General features: G+C 52.4%; 1 non-coding gene across 1 annotated transcript in view; it reads left to right on the top strand.

The window, feature by feature from the left end:
- The first annotated feature begins 3489 nt into the window (after positions 1–3489).
- The window catches only part of LOC126320163 (small subunit ribosomal RNA), a 1893-nt gene continuing 382 nt past the window's right edge, over positions 3490–5000 (top strand). Inside the window, exon 1 of the ribosomal RNA XR_007557910.1 lies at positions 3490–5000. This exon is cut by the window's right edge and continues 382 nt beyond it. This is a non-coding gene — a ribosomal RNA (small subunit ribosomal RNA).

The following is a 5000-nucleotide window of genomic DNA, read 5'->3' as shown; positions in this document are numbered from 1 at the left end:
TGCTTAGTAAATGATGCAAGGCCACATATAGATGATTTATGCGAATGTCCCTATACGTGCTGTAAGACTGGGCACACAACGTGAATCGCACGTCAGCCAGACACTCGAACATGCACCACTCTCGGCCTGCAACGGAGACACACAATACGTAAACATCTGGAATGCGACAATGTCGAGTGCATCCTCTCTGCGACATTGCACCGTCGACACTATGATAACCAGAGCAGTAGGTCCACCTATAAAAGCACAATACCCCACTCCTCCGACAACTACCATTGCTCAGATAAACCAACACACATCCTACACAGAGGGGCACCAAATATCACCCCCCGCCCTCGTGTTATACCACATGAAAAATTGCAGAAGTGAGAGACACAGACCCGCCAGCCTCTTGCTACAAGCATCGAACCGACGTGACGTATCTGACGGTGACTCAGGCATCCGCGTACTGCCACCACTATCCACCCCCCCCCCTCTCTCTCTCTTCCCCCTTTCCCACAATACCAAATTTAACCAACTTTATTGCTTAACCTAACTGTGGCTGTACCAGATTATCGCTTAACCTAACTGTGGCTGTACCAGATTATCGCTTAACCTAACTGTGGCTGTACCAGATTATCGCTTAACCTAACTGTGGCTGTACCAGATTATCGCTTAACCTAACTGTGGCTGTACCAGATTATCGCTTAACCTAACTGTGGCTGTACCAGATTATCGCTTAACCTAACTGTGGCTGTACCAGATTATCGCTTAACCTAACTGTGGCTGTACCAGATTATCGCTTAACCTAACTGTGGCTGTACCAGATCATCGCTTAACCTAACTGTGGCTGTACCAGATCATCGCTTAACCTAACTGTGGCTGTACCAGATTATCGCTTAACCTAACTCAATTTGTCCCTTAACCTAACTCAAGTTGTCCCTTAACCTAACTCAAGTTGTCCCTTAACCTAACTCAAGTTGTCCCTTAACCTAACTCAAGTTGTCCCTTAACCTAACTCAAGTTGTCCCTTAACCTAACTCAAGTTGTCCCTTAACCTAACTCAAGTTGTCCCTTAACCTAACTCAAGTTGTCCCTTAACCTAACTCAAGTTGTCCCTTAACCTAACTCAAGTTGTCCCTTAACCTAACTCAAGTTGTCCCTTAACCTAACTCAAGTTGTCCCTTAACCTAACTCAAGTTGTCCCTTAACCTAACTCAAGTTGTCCCTTAACCTAACTCAAGTTGTCCCTTAACCTAACTCAAGTTGTCCCTTAACCTAACTCAAGTTGTCCCTTAACCTAACTCAAGTTGTCCCTTAACCTAACTCAAGTTGTCCCTTAACCTAACTCAAGTTGTCCCTTAACCTAACTCAAGTTGTCCCTTAACCTAACCCACGTTGTCCCTTAACCTAACCCACGTTGTCCCTTAACCTAACCCACGTTGTCCCTTAACCTAACCCACGTTGTCCCTTAACCTAACCCACGTTGTCCCTTAACCTAACCCACGTTGTCCCTTAACCTAACCCACGTTGTCCCTTAACCTAACCCACGTTGTCCCTTAACCTAACCCACGTTGTCCCTTAACCTAACCCACGTTGTCCCTTAACCTAACCCACGTTGTCCCTTAACCTAACCCACGTTGTCCCTTAACCTAACCCACGTTGTCCCTTAACCTAACCCACGTTGTCCCTTTGCCTAACATAGTTCACTGCTCGGAATCTCTGGTGTCGTTGTTATCCTCATGTAGATGTCTTGCGAGTGTTGCTTACTTTCCACATATTCCCGCTATCCACTGTCAATTGTACTGCAATAGGACTATATCGGCCCCCCCCCCCCTCTGTCCCCCTCTTTGTGTCTCTGTCCTCTCAAGCTGGTCGGTCTGGCGTGTGAGTGTTAAATGAGCCTCGCAGCTGTTCAGTTGCATTCAGATGTCGACGCCCTCAGTGTACGTCGTGGTATGGTCTGTGTCCATTGTCCGCTGATGTCGTACGCGTAACCCACACGCTGTACCGATCATCGGTAGTTACGTACAGAGTGAAGTAGTGTGATACGTGTGACTGTACGCTGGCTGTGCCCAACGGTGTCGAATCTCAATTTCCATATGTTGTGCTCGATGCTACTTGTCTCGTCTCCCAATAACAGCTAGGTTGCACTGTGGTACGCCGTAGAGGCGTGTGGGAGGAACGTACGAACGCATTGTATGTCACCCTGGGTCGCTGGGGGTGGTGGTGCGGTGAGTCAGGTCAGGTCAGGTCAGGTCAGGTCAGCGTGAGCCGTCTGATGTAGTGACGCGTGTATTCAGACTTTGTCGTATTGCCTCACACAAAGTGCTACCCTGGTGGACCGCGTTCCATATCTGGGACATGCCGCAGATGCCGGTTGACAGTGGATCGCGGAAGGGACATCGCATACTTGCGCGGGCCACCTTCCACGTGTTCTCTTCTGCACATGTCGCAGTGTGTATGTGGTCTGATGTAGCGTGTCGTGACACATGACATCCTGGCATGCAAGAATTGTTGAATTCGCAAATGTAGGTGGACATCTACGTTTACTGCCCAAGATACGCAAATGAACTGGAAATCCGTTGTTGAGCGGTTGTTCACGCTGGAGGTGAATCTGTGATGGCGACGATCGGTACAGCTATTAACCGGTTGTTTCAGCGGTACCCGCCACATCCACACACGTGACTAGGCCCATGTGGGTATGAAGCGATACGCGGCGGTGGCTTGGTGGGACTGTTCCCGGCCGGTGAAGGGGGGCCGCCCGGCGTGTTGGCCGCGCGCTGCGTGGGCGCACGCGCAACAGCCGGCTGGTGGGGGGCGCCGAGTGGCAGGAGCGCCAGCCGACGGGCCCGGCAGGCGGCGCAGCTACGCTGCGGCGCACCCTGCACGCGGCGCCTGGCGGCCAAAGTTGGTTCAGCCGAGCCCGGTGCGAAGCGCGGTGGACATCTGCAGTGTGCTGGTCTGATTGAGGACTGTGTGCGTTGAGGATGCGCCGCCGCCTGGCACTCGGCGCCGCGACGCCGTCTGCTGCTCGGTCGCCCCAGCGGTTCTCGCAGGTGGTTTGTATCGCAGTTGTGCGGACGTGTTGGCGCGTGCGCTGTGCTGGGAGAGTTCGCTTCTGCACCCAAGTGGGGCTTTGCCCTTGTGTGGCGCTGGCGTTGGAGCTGCCGGTCACCATAGGTGGCGCGTGTTGTCTCCCGCCGGCAATGCCACGACAGCACGCTCCCGGGCCTCTGTCGGCAGCGGCAAGCTCAGTTGGGAGCAAGGGTGTTCGCACTAAAACCGTCTACTCGCCTAACTCCGGGCGATTGCGCCTCTCTCGAAACCGACCAAGTACCTAGGACGGCGCTGCGCGCCGCCGGGACCTGAGAGGGTTTCGAGGTGTATCGTGCAGGGGAGCTCGGCCTCCTCCTGTTTGCAGAATAATTGAGCGGACGCTTGCGTGTTCGCGCGGGCCCCCGGGACACACTCCCGGGCGGCCGGCTGCTCAGCTCTAGTTGACGCAGCTCCCTGGTTGATCCTGCCAGTAGTCATATGCTTGTCTCAAAGATTAAGCCATGCATGTCTCAGTACAAGCCGCATTAAGGTGAAACCGCGAATGGCTCATTAAATCAGTTATGGTTCCTTAGATCGTACCCACGTTACTTGGATAACTGTGGTAATTCTAGAGCTAATACATGCAAACAGAGTCCCGACCAGAGATGGAAGGGACGCTTTTATTAGATCAAAACCAATCGGATTGGCTTGTCTGGTCCGTTTGCCTTGGTGACTCTGAATAACTTTGGGCTGATCGCACGGTCCTCGTACCGGCGACGCATCTTTCAAATGTCTGCCTTATCAACTGTCGATGGTAGGTTCTGCGCCTACCATGGTTGTAACGGGTAACGGGGAATCAGGGTTCGATTCCGGAGAGGGAGCCTGAGAAACGGCTACCACATCCAAGGAAGGCAGCAGGCGCGCAAATTACCCACTCCCGGCACGGGGAGGTAGTGACGAAAAATAACGATACGGGACTCATCCGAGGCCCCGTAATCGGAATGAGTACACTTTAAATCCTTTAACGAGTATCTATTGGAGGGCAAGTCTGGTGCCAGCAGCCGCGGTAATTCCAGCTCCAATAGCGTATATTAAAGTTGTTGCGGTTAAAAAGCTCGTAGTTGGATTTGTGTCCCACGCTGTTGGTTCACCGCCCGTCGGTGTTTAACTGGCATGTATCGTGGGACGTCCTGCCGGTGGGGCGAGCCGAAGGGGTGCTTTCGCGTCCCGAGGCGGACCCCGTTTAAATCCTACCAGGGTGCTCTTTGTTGAGTGTCTCGGTGGGCCGGCACGTTTACTTTGAACAAATTAGAGTGCTTAAAGCAGGCAAGCCCGCCTGAATACTGTGTGCATGGAATAATGGAATAGGACCTCGGTTCTATTTTGTTGGTTTTCGGAACCCGAGGTAATGATTAATAGGGACAGGCGGGGGCATTCGTATTGCGACGTTAGAGGTGAAATTCTTGGATCGTCGCAAGACGAACAGAAGCGAAAGCATTTGCCAAGTATGTTTTCATTAATCAAGAACGAAAGTTAGAGGTTCGAAGGCGATCAGATACCGCCCTAGTTCTAACCATAAACGATGCCAGCCAGCGATCCGCCGCAGTTCCTCCGATGACTCGGCGGGCAGCCTCCGGGAAACCAAAGCTTTTGGGTTCCGGGGGAAGTATGGTTGCAAAGCTGAAACTTAAAGGAATTGACGGAAGGGCACCACCAGGAGTGGAGCCTGCGGCTTAATTTGACTCAACACGGGAAACCTCACCAGGCCCGGACACCGGAAGGATTGACAGATTGATAGCTCTTTCTTGATTCGGTGGGTGGTGGTGCATGGCCGTTCTTAGTTGGTGGAGCGATTTGTCTGGTTAATTCCGATAACGAACGAGACTCTAGCCTGCTAACTAGTCGCGTGACATCCTTCGTGCTGTCAGCGATTACTTTTCTTCTTAGAGGGACAGGCGGCTTCTAGCCGCACGAGATTGAGC

Source organism: Schistocerca gregaria, unplaced genomic scaffold, assembly GCF_023897955.1.
Source record: "Schistocerca gregaria isolate iqSchGreg1 unplaced genomic scaffold, iqSchGreg1.2 ptg000703l, whole genome shotgun sequence".
Taxonomy (NCBI): Eukaryota; Metazoa; Arthropoda; class Insecta; order Orthoptera; family Acrididae; genus Schistocerca; species Schistocerca gregaria.
Note: the sequence above shows the minus strand (reverse complement) of the source record. Positions and strands in the feature narration are given on the sequence as shown.